Source organism: Anabrus simplex, chromosome 2, assembly GCF_040414725.1.
Source record: "Anabrus simplex isolate iqAnaSimp1 chromosome 2, ASM4041472v1, whole genome shotgun sequence".
In the NCBI taxonomy this organism is placed as follows: Eukaryota; Metazoa; Arthropoda; class Insecta; order Orthoptera; family Tettigoniidae; genus Anabrus; species Anabrus simplex.
Window position 1 is genome coordinate 665,623,980 of NC_090266.1, and position 18,717 is coordinate 665,642,696.

General features: G+C 40.3%; 1 protein-coding gene across 8 annotated transcripts in view; it reads right to left on the reverse strand.

The window, feature by feature from the left end:
• Positions 1 to 18,717, reverse strand: part of PMCA (plasma membrane calcium-transporting ATPase 3) — a 1,641,549-nt gene that overhangs the window by 1,148,424 nt on the left and 474,408 nt on the right. For 6 of the 8 annotated variants that reach the window (XM_067141188.2, XM_067141187.2, XM_067141184.2 and 3 more), the window contains exon 1: positions 17,502 to 17,640. The exons of 1 other annotated variant lie outside the window; for it this stretch is intronic. The gene's annotated coding sequence lies outside the window, so the exon portion shown is untranslated. Of the gene's footprint in view, positions 1 to 17,464; positions 17,641 to 18,717 lie in introns of those variants that run through there. One more of the 8 variants, XM_067141185.2, reaches the window with a different exon arrangement.

The following is an 18,717-nucleotide window of genomic DNA, read 5'->3' on the forward strand; positions in this document are numbered from 1 at the left end:
TCATCAACTGAATCTGTTCTAATGAAGTGCGTGAAAAATATCTAATTTTCCAGCTTTGTTCCGAACTCGCTTACACAGCGCTTCGCCTACTGACAAGGGGGCATTCCCTAATCGTCACTACCGATTTCGCTCAAATTTATAGAACATGCAGGGCTTGACTAGAAATGGAAGTACCCAAAGTGCGAACTCCAGACGGCCAAGCGTATAGAAAATAAAAAATAAAATAATGTTGACGCGACTCTCGTACCGTATAAGTCACTTACATTAGTGCGCACGCCGAGCGGTAGTTGGCGTAGCGGTAAGAGCTTGGAGTAGTAGTTCGTTGGTCATGGGTTCGATTCACCGTGTCGAGGATATTTTCTCAATTTTTATATTTTATTTATTTTATATATATGCAAAAGGCATATAGGACGTCATTTTTTTAATGGGCGCGCAATTGCAGAAAATTTGGAGCTACGAACTTTCCCGACGTGTTCAAACAGAAATTCTTTTTTCTCCTTTATTGGCTATCTCCCCTCCTTGGGGAACGTGCCATAAACGCGAGTAGTCGTTTCGCTGTAAAATTTGTTTGCACCTGACAAGTGAAGGTTGCACCTGGCGGCTGTACACAAACAATAGATTATTGGCGCAGGAAGAAAAAACTCTGACAATGAAACCCCAAATTTTTACCTTTTCTATGCCTTTTGCGTATAAATAATGAATTATTCACCTCTTGGCTTAATTGGAAAATGAATAATATAAAAGTTGACAGAAAAACCAGTCTCCACACGTGGAGTCGAACGCACGACCATCGAATTACCAGTCCAAGCTCCTACCGCTACGCCAACAACTGCTCGGCGTGCGTACTAACGTAAGTGGCTTATACGGTGCGAGAGCCGCGTCAACATTTATATTGTTATTTCCTATACGATTGGCCATCTGGAGTTCCCACTTCGGGTACTTTCATTTCTAGCCAAGCCCTGCATGTTCTATAAATTTGAGCGAAATCGGTAGTGACGAGTAGGGAATGCCCCCTTGTGGGTGAGGTACATTTAAGATATGGCGGTCGACAGTTCAACCTTCTTCAAAAGATGACAGCGCGATTACACCGTTAGAATATAACTCGTTGGTCCAGAGTCTGATTTTCTGGCGCTAGTCAAAGGAAGTTCGTGACTCAGTACGTGGAATCACGAGTGACCCTCCACACATCTTGCGTCACGCAGTTTGAGGACAGTCTCATCCGATCACATAGGAGTTAGCAGGCTAAACAGTTCACAAGAGCAGATTATTGACGAAGTGGATATAATCACAGTGGAGTAATGTATTTGGTTCAGGTTTTTTTGGAATAGTACCAAACAAACTATTATGACAGCACATAAAAAAACAAAGGTGAATGATGCGTGGATGAGGATCAAGAGTGATTTCAGCAAGTGACATGAAAAAACACTCTCCACCATCTTTGCTTCGTCTGTTTTCGAATCCTTTGGCGATGGTAAGTCAGAAGATACGTTAATAAAGCAGCACACCGCGCCGGTGCCCTCTTTTTCAAATATTCAGTGAACATTCGCGAATATTCGGCGATGTGTGGAGGAGCCATTATGAACTTTTTTCTTGCAAAGTCCATCTGGCCTACTTCTAGGTCACAGCAGTGACAAAGCTCTTCTCTTCTACATGCAATACGAACTAAGATTTATAAGATTAACTTCCTAATTATGCCTTTTTTAAGTATATTAAACTTATATCCTCATTTCTCATGAGTCATTACTTATTGTGAAGCCTATTAATCCCTTACTCTAACAAACAGCATACAAACGTTAGAATAAGCAGCGTAGAGTACCGTACCACAAACGCTCCTTTCTGGCCGTGCGGTTCTGGCCGTACGGCAAAAAATCTTATACCCACATTCTTTTAGTGGAGTGAAGAAGGCATTACACGGTCACGGTACGTTGCCGTATAGCAGCCGTGAACTGCCACTGGAATTGACGGCTTCTGTTAACTGTGGCGCACATGGCTAAATGCATGCCTTTACAATGAACCGTTTTCAACCGTACGCCAGCTTTAGAGGAGGACGCACGCGAGAAATAACTTTAGTTGTGTTTTGTTCAGAGGCATTTGTAAACATTGCAATGTTTTGTTTTATTGGTAAAGTGTCCAGTTCATTGCTTTGTTGGATTTATTTTTTCTGTGAAATGGCTGATGTTTATTCTGAAGTTTTGTTTACTCTGGTCCAAGCCTGACCTGTGCCGTGGCAATTGACATACGGAAGTAGCTGACCTTTATTTTCATCGTTCCTGAGATCTTCAGACAATACCGTATGTAAAATAATCCGACTTCCTCTCTCCACAGGTTGACAGGATGCACCCAAAGACGTGGATGTAGTTTGTCTCTTTCGGCGACGATGAAATAATCATAACGCAATTTGTTCACAATTCATTGCAAGACCCTTGTATGACTAGCAGCAAGACATGCACTGCACTTACCGTTGCAGTTTGAAAACATCTCCACGGCAAAGAGCCAAAACCGCAGTGTGAAAGGAGCCTGGGGTACGGACGTAGATCACTCCTACCTCTTCACACAGGAAGCTAACAGATGCGAAACAAACCCGAATAACAATAGGAAGTATGCGGAGAGGAAGCTTCGAACCGATCTGTGCGCAGAACCAATGTCCGCCATATAGAAACAGAGTAAACAGCCACCCCGTGAGTTTTAATCTGAAGACAGTAAACAGCTGCAGTATGTGCATTTAAGTGTAAACTTGTTTTATACATTTTGAACGTTACATTTGTACATATTTATAATTCTGTACGCTTGATAATGAGTGTGTAAGAAGAAAGGCAGTCGACTGTGCTCAACACCTAACCGCAAAAATATTTAAAAGGACTAGCAACGGCAACTAATGTAACACTGGTTAACAGCATTTTGTCACAAAGGATGAGATTTGTGTTCATAGCTAAATCGGGGGTGCTGAATTCGAAAATAAAATCAGTTTTTGCCTATCGGGCTCAGTTTTCTTGTGTCACGCTACCCTCTACCCTTGAAAACGCTGCATATTGGTTATTCTGCTGTGGCAAAATTAAATTATTTGCAAGTGTAATCGTTGAAAAACAAATATTTACAAGAAATTCCCATACATGGACTTCAGTTCAAAAATCCACCTCAAGGAAATGGAGGTTTGGCAACATTGCCGATGACCCGTGCACGAACAGGCAAAATCGCGTTGTTTCTTTTGCCAGTTGCGTCTCAGCATTGAGAGTTCTGACAGCGTGGGAAATGACCTAGAAGAGACTGCTTGTTCTAGGTCCGTGAAGGTTGGTGGTGTTAATTCAGAAGAAGAAATGCCTCGTACCTGTGTATATAGCCCAATTTTGTTTTGTTATATCTGAAACAGGAAAAACGAAAACTTAACCCTCTTGTAAACAAGTGCTCAGAACTATATTTCGGGTGCAAGTTTGCTGACCAGGACAATAAAGTGCCTCCCCCCACATATGCTGTTTGACATGTGCTACACTCCTGACAGACTGGTTAAAAGGATCTCGTCACATGGTTTTTGTTGTTCCCATGATCTGGAAGGAACCCTCCGATCACACAAGAGACTTACTTCTGACCAAACTAGCTGAAATCACCACGAAAACAAAGGAAATTGGGCAATATCCTAATTTACGATCTGCCATGAGGCCTGTATGTCACAGTGTAGAATATCCAGTACCAAAGCGCCTCTTGAGAATGTGACAGTGAGTAAAGATGAACACAATGGCGAACACTCAGAAGACAGGAGATACGCACGCCGATCCAACATTTCAAGCCCCTTGAATCAAATGAACCACAATTCTTGTCTCAAGGGGATCTCAACGATCTTGTTCGTGATTTAAATTTGTCGAAGCAACATGCTGAGCTTTTAGTTTCGCGATTAAAAGGATGGAATCTTATTTTTCGCGATACGAAAGTGTTTTACGTGACCGTAGTGCTGTTTTTCCTTAATATTTCTCCTAGGAAGGTACATGGTTTTTTGTAATGATATCGAATTCGTTATGGAGACTCTTGGCCACGATTTCAGTGTAAATGAATGGCACTTGTTCACAGATCATAAGAGTGTCTGAAAGCACTACTTTACCACAAAGGGAACAAATTTCCTGTTCCGATTGCTCATGCAGTTAATCTGACGGGGACATATGAGAACTTCGAACTGTTACTCACACTTATGCCATATGAGAAATACAAGTGGCGTAATACATAATATGTGGAGATCTCCAAAACAGAAACTGTCACGGAACAAAACTGTTTCTAGGTGATAATTAGCCCCTGAATCCAGATCTAATTTCAGAATTTCTGTATCGGCCTCAGTTTTCAAGCGATAATCGGTTTTGTAAAGGCTTACGTCAGCCGATTTATTACACGTACCTGGCAACATGACACGTTCTCGCAAAAAGAGTTCCAAATTCTGCTCGGCATGCAGCTCGGATAAACAAAGCGTCGCTGCTTTAAGGTTGCGCGACGAGATTACGCAGTACCGTCCAGACAGGAGAGCGACGCGGTTACGTTACGATGTTCTGTTAGAAGTCTGGACGCGCCTTTATATGCGAGTGGGACAGTCGAGACAAACTACTACTGCAGGAAAAATGGCCTACTCGGAATGAACTACTGCCTGGACAGATAAATGTCGTGAACACTCCACTTGTTGACCCAAAAAGAGTGGCGTATCCACCTTCGTTGCACATTAACTTGGGTCTGTCAAAACCTTTGAAAACCATAGACGAATCACCACATGGAATCAGGTACTTACAAGAGAAGTTCCAAAGGATAACTGAAGCAAAAATAAAAGGGATATTATTGTAGAAGCGCAATAATTAAATGATTGATGACCATTTGCTTGATTTCTTGAGTGATGTTTAGGAAAATGGCATGGCTGTCTTTCACAAGTGTCTGCAAGAACGTTTTAGGCAAGCATAAGGCAGGGAACTATTGACTTCCAATTATTATTGTGGATTACTTAATATCTCGAAAATTTCCCTCACTTTCTCGGGGTTCGATTTTAAAAATGAATTTGGACTTTCAGAAAACTGTTAAGCCCATGAAAACCACAGGTCATCTCTTTGGAAATCTGGTTTTCTACTCTGAAAAAATACCTTCACTTGCATATTTATTTTCCCCTTCTGTGTCCCAATTTCATACCCCTAACTCCTACTAGATCGACCTCTTAGGAGAGTTTTGGAAATTTTAACATTTTCTAGGGACCTTGGCAGTATCAGGTTCCTGGTATCAAGTTTTAGGTTTGTTGACTGCCTGGAAATCTCTCAACTGGCGTCTTGTCTCACGTTCATTCAGTTTCAAAATGGTGGCCAGCTTTAGCTTGCTACTGATCAAAGAAGCCGCCCTCAGCTTCCATTCTGTGAGAGTCGTACTCTGTGCCCATATATTTAAAAGTGGCCGTTCATTCCGGCACCTGATCATTCTTCACTTTGCTCCTCAAGAATCAAATAAGATTGATGTTCTGTAATTGGCTGGCTCAAGGTCGTGGCCGCCTATACAAAATAATATCGGCCGCAAACCTGATACCTATTCAAGTTGACACTGACGCTTCTTCAGACCATTCTAACAGTACAGGTGACCGTAGTTTCAAACTCAACACCTAACTGGAGTATTTCCGAAGAAACAAATACTAATCAACCACTGGCACCTAAACTGGGTACAGGAGAATATCACCCCACGGGTTGCGTTATAGCAGTCTTATCCATCGAACGAGAGGGGGTTGGAATACACAGTCTTCTTTGGACCCTAATGACTACATCTGATCCTTGAATTTCATTATGCCATTCGTCAAGAAACTTGTGATTCACAAAAAGATAATATTCACAATGGAAGTACAAAATATCCAGGACTAATTTTGTCAAAATCAGCCCTCTGAAACCCATTGACGGCATTCATATATTTCCTAATTCGTACTGTAATCCTCACAAAATATATTCAATTTATATGTTGTACAGAACATTCCCTTCCCTACTCAACCCAAGTCATAACTGTCGGCATCACATGTAGCGCCATGTAGTCTTAACTCCGCATATTCCCTTGCACAATCTCTTAATGCTCCTAACACCAGTAGAATACTTCAACAAACGTCTCCATTTTCTCACGCTCCCAACTTCTGACACCGAAAACCATAATTTTAAAGTATGTGGGTGGAATCTTCGACAGATAAATATGTTTTAAAAATTGAAACTATATTTTTTTCTTTAGTGTAAGTTTCATTTTATTTTGTATAATTTTAAATCAGATTTCAGAAAAAAATTAAACTTATAATTAGCATAACGTAGATGCACCTATGCCTGACCCTATACCCATAGCTGACAGCCTAAGATTTAAAAAAATGAGAATATCTCCACTCATACTTAATTTCTTTTTGCACCAGTTTGCAGTTTAAGTGTTCCTCTTTGGAAGAAAAAATGAATTGGCAGTAATTAAAGTTAGATCTAGATCAGCAAGTCCTTTGTATGAATAGGAGCATCAGCAAACAAAGTTTGAAGGGAACCTTACCACTTTTCATAAGCAGGTTAGTGCAAGTAAAAAAGTATTTATTATACACAGTTCAAAAAAATCAGGGGAACATGTCTTGTAACGTCTGGTATGTGAACGTTAATTTGGTAGATGGGGTTCCAATGGTCGTACAGCATAGCTTGAGACCTTATCGACTCAGGGTATATCATATCTAAGTTATACTCCATATGTAGGCGTAGCCATGCATTAAAGAGTCAGGTGACGCCTCAAAACAAAGTGAATAGCGGTGCGTCCGTGTGTCGTGAGGTACACAGACTACTGCGGTCATTTGAGCACGTACGTAAACCAGCACATCCCATGAGACATCTTAATGAGGTTCAAGTTGCAAGGGCCGTCACTTTGATCCACGAAGGATGGACTTTTCGTCGTGTTGCTGTGGATCTCAATGTCTGTCAGTTATTCAACGCTTGTGGAATCGCTACAATGAGACAGGCCAGTTCACAAGGAGGGTTGGACAAGGTCTTGGACGCATGACAACCCCACAGGATGACCGATATATGGCAATCGGTGCGTTGCGGCGTTGTTCAGCAACTGCCAGAGAACTGCAACAAGACCTCAAGAGGGTTACTGGAGTCACGTGTCTGACCAGACAGTAAGAAACAGGTTAAGAGAAGTGTCCTTACGACCCAGACGTCCTGTTCGAGTGCCCAGTTTAACGCAGCAACATCGTGCAGCTCGCCTTCTGTTTGCCCGTACCCACGTCAACTTCGCCAATGGAGACCTGTGTTGTTCACAGAAGAGTCTAGATTTCCCCTGACACAGCGTGATGGACGTCAACGTGTATGGAGACACTGTGGTGAGCAGTGCATGCCAAATGTTTTCCAGGAAGGCGACCGATTCGGACAAGGTTCTGTGATGTGGGGTGGCATCAGTATTGATGGCAGTACGGATGTTGTCGACGTCCGTGATAATCTTATCGCTGCGGGTACATCGACCAGATACTGCTACAGCATGTGTTGGATGCTGCATACGGTGTTGGCCCTGAATTCGTACTCATGCACGACAACGCCAGGACTCGTTTAGCGCGCACCACCAGAGCAGTCTTGCGAGAACTGGAGATTCAAGAGAAGGAATGGCCAACAGTGAGTCCCGACCTTAATCCCATCGAGATGAGAGAAGTGTTAGTGGGCGCCCTGTTCCACCATAGACTCTCCAAGACCTCGAACAGGCTCTCATTGAAAAATGGGACCTGATACTGCAACGTGACCTCCGTCGACTTATACCGAGCATGCCACGTAGGTGCCTAGCTGTGATAAATGCTCGTGGAGGACATACACCATACTGAAGCTCTCCAACTGTGATAAGAATCTACCCTGGAGGACTTATCACTTTGTTTTCGCCCCTATTTGGACATTTCCGGTTGTGTTCTGAAAATGAACGCGAATCCATCGATGTTCTTTTGTATACTTCAACGGTAAAGAATAAAGGTTTAGTTGGTAATATACCTGGGTGTGAGGTATTGTTTTGTGGAGCATAGTATACGTTCAAAAACATGTTCCCCTAATTCTTTTGAACAGATTATTTTGTCTATTAGGTTCTGGAAGTTAAATCAATGTTTGATAGTATGTTTAATCAATTTGTATGGATTATGTATGGTGGCTGAAGTTAAAGTTATGGAGGGTCAGCCATTCGTACACAATAGTGGGGCCTTATACCTGCAACCGACACTTGTTAGCTTAGGGAGAATATTTTTGGTCTGTTTCAAATCAGGAACATTTAGTTTACACCAGCTAGATACAGATATGGTGGTCATGATCGTTAAGGCATCAAGTCTATATGGTCTGACACGGTGGTTAGCCGGTTCGAGTCCCGTTGATCGAAAAAAAAATTCACAATCAGAATGTTTGCAGCAGGGTAGGAGAGGTGGTGGTATACAATTTCTAATCACCAGATTGTGTGCCAAACGCCTGGATAACGTTCCAAACCTCTCCACAGTGCTCACATGGAGTGAGGGCATATGACGCTGTTGGTGATTCATTCGTCAGATGGGGACGCAAAGCGTTGAGCAGACCCCTTGATGCTATTTGATAGGAGTAGGCTATGTCGCTTCCTACTGCCATATACACACCATTTAATCTCAATAACTCCTCAGAGGAGGATGACATCAGGAAAGGTGGTGATATAACATAGACCCTCAAGAAAGTAAATTTCTAAAGTACCCACAGTCATCTATGGATGCAGCATTGGATGATGTATAACTAGGAATGCCAGTAAATACAGGAGCTTCAAAATAAGGGTTACCAAAAACCACTCTTCTGTATAAAGCTAGGGGGAAGTATCCTGCTTAAAATATACCATACAAGATATATGTAATGTTTAGGCGGTAACTTATAAACAATGAATTGTTTATTAAAGGATAATTTATTTTGTTATATCATACAGTATAATCTGTGTCACTTATGGGTGCTGAAAAGTGTCCGCTTTAGGAGATTAAAAATGAGGTCAGCTACATGTACAAAAACACACATTTTAAAAATTAATTTTAAGGGATGATTACCAATTCCATGAATACATTCTTTTTATGCATCTTATTGGGCACAAAGTGATCTATCTCAGTACATAAAGATAATGTGGTACTTTATTAGCAAATTTTTTCCCTGGATTATGTAAAAAAAAAAAAGCTACTGATGCTTCTACCTTAACTGGAAATCCGGTTTAATTATTTTAATAAAATTACTTATCTTTGTATGTTTATCTTACTGTAATTATCTCAAATTGCTTATTATCTTAATGTTTATGTATTTGTATTTTAATGATATTGCATGTGCTTATTTAAAATAAACTATAAAAATATCACATTCAAATATTAACTCAAATGTGTAGCCAACATATTAAAAAGATATGAACTTGAAAAGGAAACTCCCCAACTGTTGCCGTCTTTGAAAACGGAAGTTGCTGATGATCAGTGAAACATGTATTTTTAAGTATGTAAATTGTTAAATAAGCAGATACATAAGGCACCTCTGCTCATTAAATACAAAATTCTTATTTTAGTAATTGTTTAATATATTTAAGCTTACACTCTAAAAAAAAAATCTTAATGAAGTACAGGTTGTGTTATTGAAGATATTAACGTAATGACCCATTTTCTTTCCACAGAAATAATTTTACGTCTGTTTCCTATTGCCTTCACTTCCGGTTAGCAAATACTGATGTTCTTAAAATAGTTGTAGAAATTCTGTGGGTCTTTCTTCACTTGCTGGTGTAGGCTAAATGGTGGAATTCACCGGATTACTGCCTTCACTTATCAATCTGATAATCTGTTCTGATAGAAAATGAAGTTAAGTATAGTTTGCTTGCTACTGTAAGCTCATCACTGCTGCAACTAATCATTATGTAGACAAAAACTATAAACATTTGCATTAAAACAAAACCAAGTTTAAAGAACACAATGAGAGCCTCTCGTGAATGCTGCACAATCAAAAATAAATTGAAACATTCTCCGCGTTAATGAAAGAACGAGGTTCCCCATCCGGTATTTGCGCCTTTGAATCAGTGATGGGCACTGCTATGAGTGCTGAGTGAGGAGTAATTTACCCAGCATGTTTGTACTGCCAGCCCTCTGATGCCCTAGTTGTGCCGAAGCGGGGAAAAAAATTGCGTTGACCTAAAATGTCACTGATCAATAACATACCAGTGACTGATTGGTTAGCCAAGGTATGTTTTGCCTCAATATTCCGAAAGACATTTCACGACAAATTCACTTTGGATCTTAAAATCAGGAACACGACATGGTCTCGTACGATATTTAAATTCTAGTTGGAATGTGCGATCTCGGTAAAGGGCAAGTAAGCATCGGACTGGAAAGTGTGACGTGAGAAACTTCCCGTCAAGGACTACTACTCCGGTCCGCGCATGCTGCGCAGACTAACCTCCGCCCATTCCGTGTGGGATAACATCATACTGAGCGTGATATCATCAGTGACGTCATATTACACGACGTTGCCATGCGTACTACAGTGCATACAGAGCTCGGGACTATAAGGCGCCCAGAACACGGCAAGGCATTTATAGTTTAAAGAAGCTGGTGTATTACCCATCGTCAATATTTATATAGATTTAATGAAGATTTCTGTCAATCTCATGGCCAAAAATTAATTAGTATTAACCACAAGATAATTGCACAGTGATCTTATAGTGGATTCAACAGGCATACATAGTGTTCATACACCTTCCTAATTGTCTGTCAAGCCTTTCAGTGTTCAGCCTGCAAAGCTCTGCATTAAGCGCCTCCGCTATTTGCAAAGAGCTGCGACATATTTATCTCTCTCTACCTCTCGTACCTTCCATGGCCGAGTCCGTTATTCGCCAAGGTATACTCCATCTCATTCCGAGTACCTTCCTACCACTGTTCCCACCTGTTTGTACTAGCTATCGTTCTAGCCACTTTCATGTCCGTTACTTCTAACTTTGCACCAGGTACAATAGGTACAATATTTTTCTATCTGTCTCTCGGCCTACGTCAGAGCAAAATATCTTAAGTCTCATTTATGGGTTTAACTTATGAATAAGATATCCCGAGTTCACTCGCCTTTCATGTCCATACAGCAAAGTTTTGTCCGAGAACAGACCTATGTAAACAGTTTCATCAGTGTTCACTTCTTCCTTACAGAATACCGTTGATCGCAACTGCGAGCTCAATGCACCAGCTTTCAAAGAAAGAAGTAATTAAAGCTCTGCCAAGAACCATTTTCTTCACTCAGCTTCTATGCTAAAAGTTTGATAGTCCACGGGTAACTGTTCTCAACAGTGCACATAGAATTAAAAACTCCTCATAACTTAATACTGAATGCTACTGATGTCTAAATACCACTGATAGGAATAGCTTCAAAGTACAGTGCCTTCCATGAAAGGAAATCTCAGACTAGTTCTGTTTACCCATGGAAATTCACAAAGAACAATGTTTTATATTTGGAATCTTCGGATAACACAATTACAGCTTCTAATCATTTCTCAACTGTTCAATTTATTTTTACCGAGTGCATCCATTTAACGGGATCTGAAAATAATATAACACACACTTAGTAATGAACTTAAGAATTCGAGGATATTGAAGAAATATGGAATGTGTATTCCATTAAAAATCCAGTCTGCATTATACGGCAACTTTCGTACAACTCGCAGTACTGATCCAGTTGGAACATTATCACGTGCTTCAGAGGTACCGACCTGTCCAATATAGGGAAGTCATATTTAAAATTTTAAATAAATGCTTTTAATATGCTGTAAACATAGACATTGAATTTAACTCGACTAGATTAACCGTAGAGCACAAAAATCTTTTTAAATGGCTTCCGTGTAGCTCGATCATACGGCCTCTATTTGCATTTTTTTTATGCATATGCTGAGCAAATTGTATGGAACATTAAACGTTAGTTTTTCGTACAGGACACGATGAAATAACAAGTACCTAGGTTTTAATATAAGGAAAGATCTTCCTTGGGGTAATCACATAAATAGGACTGTAAATAAAGGGTACAGATCTCTGCACACGGTTGTATTAGTGGTTTTACGTCGCACCGACACAGATAGGTCTTATGGCGACGATGGGATAGGAAAGGCCTAGGAGTTGGAAGAAAGCGGCCGTGGCCTTAAGGTACAGCTCTAGCATTTGCCTGGTGTGAAAATGGAAAACCACGGAAAAACATTCAGTGCTGCCGACAGTGGGATTCGAACACACTACCTCCCGGATGCAAGCACACAGCCGCGCGCCTCTAACCGCGCGGCCAACTCGCCCGGTCACATGGTTATGAGGGTATTTAGAGGTTGTAAGGATGTAAAGGAGAGGGCATGTAAGTCTGTGGTAGGACCCCAACTAGAATATGGTTCCAGTGTTTGGGACCCTCACCAGGATTACTTTATTAAAGAACTGGAAAAATCCAAAGAAAAGCAGCTCGATTTGTTCTGGGTGATCTCTGGCAAAAGATTAAGGGTTACAAAAAACTTTGGGCTGAGAAGAACTGGGTCATAGGAGACGAGCTGCTCGACTAAGTGGTATGTTCCGAGCTGTCCGTGCAGAGATTGCATGGAATGACTTTAGTAGACAAATAAGTTTGAGCAGTGTCTTTAGAAGTAGCAAAGATCAGAATATGAAGATAAAGTTGGAATTCAAGAGGACAAATTGGAACAAATATTAGTTTTTTCCAATTTCTTTGTAATTATTTAAGAAAAGGCTCAGAAAATAACATAGGGATTCTGCCACCTAGGCGGCTGCCCTAAATGCAGATCAATAGTGACAGATTGAAAAGGGGACTGTCACGCCCGTGGCCGGACTTGAACCAGCAGCAGACTTATCCCACAGTTCTCTTGCATACTCTGCCCCGATGTCTACCGGCCACAAGAAATGTTTGTATGCAAGTAACTAATTATTCTTCGATTAAGTATAAAGTAAAAATGAGTAACCCTGAGAAAAAGTATAGGCTACTAAATAAACAAAGTATAATATGCTATATCTTGCCCAGTTCAAAATAGGTACAAACATATCAATGTTACTTAATACATAAAATGAAGAGCCCTAAAATAATCTTCACACATCAATAACTAATATTTTCAGCATCTCTAACATTAGCTAAAATATTTCTAGCCATGATAGGTTGACATGCCCTTGCTTAGTAATAAAATGAGGCCACGTACAAGAGTAGACAGTTCTTAATTTGAAAATTATGATTCAATAAAAATCCAGAAGTCCAAAGAGTTCGAGTGTGGAAATATCTTTAGATTAGGCAACAAAATCATTAGTCAGCTTCCACCGACATCCCAACCGGATGTGTAAGATTTCTCTGCTTCCTTGATATAATATCAGGCTCCTTCGTATCTCTAAGAAAGATTACTGGCCATATCCGTTACACAAATATGTAAGTATGACAGTTTATATAACCAAAAGTGTGTGTGTGTGTGTGTGTGTGTTTAGGGACTGGGAGATTCGCGTTTCACATGTTTCGAAGCATGTGGATTCTCAATTAGAGGTAGTCGATCGGTGTGTTGCTCTTCCCACCCCTCGGATGGGCACATGTAAATATTAAACTATTTTGATAACTTAAGCCACGGAGGAATTGTTACTGCATTTGTGTGAAGTGAACGAAAATTCAGGGTATACACTGTACGGAAAATTTTAATTGTCGACAGAATGTTTGATCACCTCGTTACGATTATGATCTGACTGTTCCTCGCCCGGAACAGGACTCTGTAAAATTGTTCTCCAGAATCGTCTTGTTTATTTCTTTAATTATAGCGTTTCCGAGTAGGAGTCCCTGACCTTGACTGAAGTCATTCTAATGACGCAGCGACCTACTCTCAACCCACTGAAGGTCAGTCCTGCTCAGGCTTTATTTTGCTATCGTCCATTTAAGCTATCTACTGTACATCTATTAGTCCGAAATGCTACCCCTAATATGAAAAAAGTTAAATTATCGGATACACCCCCTAATGATAATTCAATTTTCATATAGCACCTTCGTTCGACAGGCTTTATACAGCGATATTGGAAGTATCATGATAGTAACAGTGTACGGTACAGGGAAATAAAACCGCAGCGTCAACTCCAACTCCTGAGCGCACGCCTTACGAAATTTATCCTTAACAATAAATGCTAAAAAAAAAAAACCACCACTAGCATCGTCAAATTTTCACATTCATTTAAGAGAAAAGCAGTACTGTACATGGTGTTTAAGCATCAAAGTATAGAATATTCGTAACAGTGTTCTATGCTTTAGCCATTTTACCCCAGCAAAACTATTTCCTTCAAGATGTTCATAAAACCCGAGATAAACTCCATATAAATACGGAAAATCTGTACAAGGAGACAGTTACAATAGGAACAATACTGCAATGTGATTCACACCAAAAGTTGAACTGAATTTCGTAAACACTATATTTTATAGGTTGGGCGTATACTTATACAAATAAAAGATTTAAATACATCATGGGAAACGTTAAGAAGATATATACTAATAACAGTGGTTTTACGTCCTAATAATTACTTTTAACGGTTTTCGAAGGCGCCGGAATTTGTTCCTTTACATTTCTTTGATACATTTACCGAAACGAGGCTGTGCATTTTTGAGTACCGGCACCTCAACCCGGCGATTAATGAACTGTAACATTCCAGCTCCTATTCAAATTTCCTGAAGTTTTCAGAACTGATCAACATTACTGTAGAAATTTCCGTGAACCACAGGGCATTTGACTCCGTCAAGGTCCTTGTGCGCAGCGTTCTGGACAAACATGAACAGTCGTTCCTGGCTAAACAGATTCGAAATCAGGAAGCTATAAAGCAGCCAATGGATAAATCTCCTCGATCGAGCGACGCAATTGTTCTATTCCACACAAAAATTATAAGTAGAAAAAACTTATCTAAATGAATCTGTTTCAGGGTATACGTCGAAATATCTTACATGCGACTGATGTGGTAATAAATACCTCTCATAGTTTGACAATACTTGTACAAAACCAAAAGAAATTTGCAGAGCCTATATTTGTTGTCCAATCAATTTTCATCTAAAAATAGTGGAACAGATCTTAACAGCAACGTTTAAGAAATACGCAAGGAAGGCCACTTTTTCTGAAAGACATTCTCAATTACCGATGTAAAGCAATTAAAAGGACGAAGAGTCTTTAGGCAAACAATCATACTTTAAGTTTCGGGAACACTGCTGCATCAGGATCTTTATTTTAATCCAATCGGGCGAGTTGGCCGTGCGGTTAGAGTCGCGCAGCTGTGAGCTTGCATGCGGGAGTTAGTGGGTTTGAATACCACTGTCGGCAGCCCTAAAGATGGTTTTCCGTGGTTTCCCATTTTCACGCCATGCAAATGCTGCGGCTGTACCTTAAGGTCACGGCCGCTTCCTTCCCACGCCTAGGCCTTCCCTATCCCATCGTCGCCATCAGGCCTATCTGTGTCTGTGCGACGTTAAGCAAAAAAAAAATCCATTCCAAGATTTATCAAGTACCCGATTTTAATTATTGGCATAACTGAAAGCAAAGTAAGCCTCTGAACTAAATTTTAACGAAGGCAGGACCGAATGAAATCGGTTGCACAACTCACTTGCAAAAAATAGGAGAAAGTGTTCTAGCAATTCCCATATTACCGACTCTCCCCATAGGATACTGTATCTCTCTTTTACAACTGATGTGAAAGGTGGGGGTTACTTAACTTCTGGATGGCAGATTCCAGAGTTATATTTTTTTAATATCATGAAGCAAGTTAAACACGTAAATTGAAACGGTAGGATGGTTAATTCCGGAATTCATATTAACTGAAGATAATGAAGTCCACTAATATGTATCGCCTGAAAAATAAGCTTTAATGAATTTAACTCTAAGAAATTTCCCATTTACGATGTAGTATTTCGAAACTGGAGCCCTTACATAGTAACATAACTGAGGGACGCTTGTCTGCTAAACTTACAACGATGCATAAATATATAAAAAAATCATACGAGAAATCTAAAATCGAATCGACGATTTTCTTATATCCAGAATTTAAGCTTATGAACCTATAATTATGTTAGAAAGTACAGAAATTATTAAATTATGTACATCCCTGTTCTTTCCAAAAACTAGGAAGTTGCTATATATTTGAAGAAATGTGGACATTCCGTGTTAGGTTTAAGCATCCGATGCCACTTACAGATAGAAAAGCAATAAAGTCACGCTCATTTCTTTCTTGGAAGCTAAGTATAAATAAGTAACTCACAAGAGAAAGTAATGTCTGCACTGCCCTAGTATTTCTCCCACACGATGTTAAATAAAGCACCCAATCACGATCTTGCGAATACAGAGCGCTGAAACAGTCTTTATCTGCCTTCAGCTTAATTGAAATATCACCGCCTTGTAAGCATGGATATCAATGAAACATAGCGTTCGTATATCGAATCATGGCGCTACTAGGGCGAGTTCATCGATTTATCGTAACGCACCGTGTCGAGGGATCACTGACCTGCATTATATCATAACCACAATGTGGCTACAAATCCAGTCACCGCTTTCTCCAATACCGTATTACCTAAATAGGCCATGCATGGTTTCGTACCCTCAGCTCGTATTAAAACTATACAGATGACCAGTCATACTAGGTAGGTTTTTTTAAACAGGATACTACCATCGCGCTATACTTCCTCTTTCTACACACAACGATCTTGTGACACTCATTCATATTGGTCTCTTATGTCAATGTCTCATTCATACTAACATAGGAGGTGCAGTCTTCGTACAGTCGCACAATCCGTGTGTATTTCCCTACTAAATTCAATACATAAGTTAGAAATTATTCAGTAAATGCCGTTTACTTTACGGATACGTTCTAAACACAGTAACGTGAGCCTTCGAATTCACGATACCCTGCAAGTACAGCAACGTAACTGTGAATCAGGAGCTTCAATGGCACAAATTTCACTCGCAAGCACCTTTAGAACTAAGAATGGATCTGCCTGCAAATCAAACAGCAGGAAATGTTATGAAACCACTCTGACAAAAGCAGTCGCAGAAAGGGGAACAGCCCAGTATGACGATGTTCCAAAACAATGCAGCATGTATTGAGGCACACAGAGTACTCCAATCCCAAACAGAGTAAAATATAAAGCTAACGCCCAACACTCTACGGCTGCAGGCTTAGCAGTAGTTTGTGTACATCTAGACAAAATCCACATGAAAGAATGAAAATGAATTAAAATTAACAGATTCGGAATTACATTCACTAAGATAGACATTATCAGTACGATTCACACGTTACATTCGAGTATTCCTGCTCCATTCGAAATGGAGCTTAGAGCGCAATTCAAGCTTGTTTCTAAAAACACCCGAGACTATTACGAAAATTATTGAAGACTTATAAAAACTGGTCGCTATTTTTAATAAATATATTGCCACATCACCAAACAAATAATATTATCTAACAGCCGGCATGGCTGTACTTGTTACTGTAACTTAACACACTTACGATCTCCTCGAACATCAAATGATACACCAGTACTCACACGCTTGTTTCCAAGTCAGATGATGCAATTCCAATAAACTAATCCTTGTGAAACCAAATAACTGGGATAAATTCACCTCGTTCTATTTCCTCATACAACTGCCTCAGAGCCGCATAGAACAACCTACCACACTCGCCAATACTCCACAAGGGGACTGGTAACAGACAAGTGGCTAGCTACACTCTGCGCGGAGGGAATTGATGGCAGAGCCTCTAGCGGGAAATAGCACGGACTGTAGAGCGCTGTTTTTGAATCCACGCACATGACAATTCATAGTAACTGAGAAACATAATGAATATTGCCTGTGACGTGTAAACCAATAGGCTGAATAAATGGCAGCCCAAGTACTCAAAATCTTATGTTGCACTAATAAATAAATAAATGAACACACTATGCTAAACTCCATCCATTCTTTGTTTCTTTTCTCGGCAATGTCATGTTGTAAGGTACAATATTTGTTCCAAATGTCTGGTCACTATTAGACAATGAGAATAAAATCGAAAAGCATTTAATACAGGAAGATAGAAGGTACAGTATTTTACGTTGTTCTGTGTGGTTTATGAATTTAAAATTATTAGCGAATTGCTGAGAGTGTCTACTGTTTTTAATATTCTGATTCAATTTATCGGATATTCCTTGAGGTGGTCCCAAAAATGTTCAAAGAATTTTCCATTTTAGAGGATGCTATAGGGCGTGATAGCTGAGTGGCATCATCACTGGTCTGTCGCTAGGGGCCCGCGGTTCGAATTCCGGCCAATGCACGTGATATTTTTTAAATCAAATGCCACGTCCCTGAGGTTCAGATTCCACGTAGGCCTAAAACTGGAGGTCACTTGGCTATGACCACGACATATGTTTACTTAAAAGTAGATATTCTCGAAAGTTGATATTTCATACAGATAAAGATGAACCTGAAGGGACTTCTACCGGGCGAGTTGGCCGTGCAGTTAGGTGCACGCAGCTGTTAACTTGCAACCGGGAGATAGTGGGCTCGAACCCCACTGTCACCAGTCCCGAAGATCTTTTTCCTGGTTTCTTATTTTAACACCAGGCAAGAGCTGGGGCTGTACCTTAATTAAGGCCACGGCCACTTCCTTCCCGCTCCTAGGCCTCTCCTATCCCATCGTCGCCATAAGATCTCTCTGTGTCTGTGCGACGTAAAACAAGTTGATAAAAAAAGAAAGTACTTCTACTGCAAATGTTCTTCATAAGGATG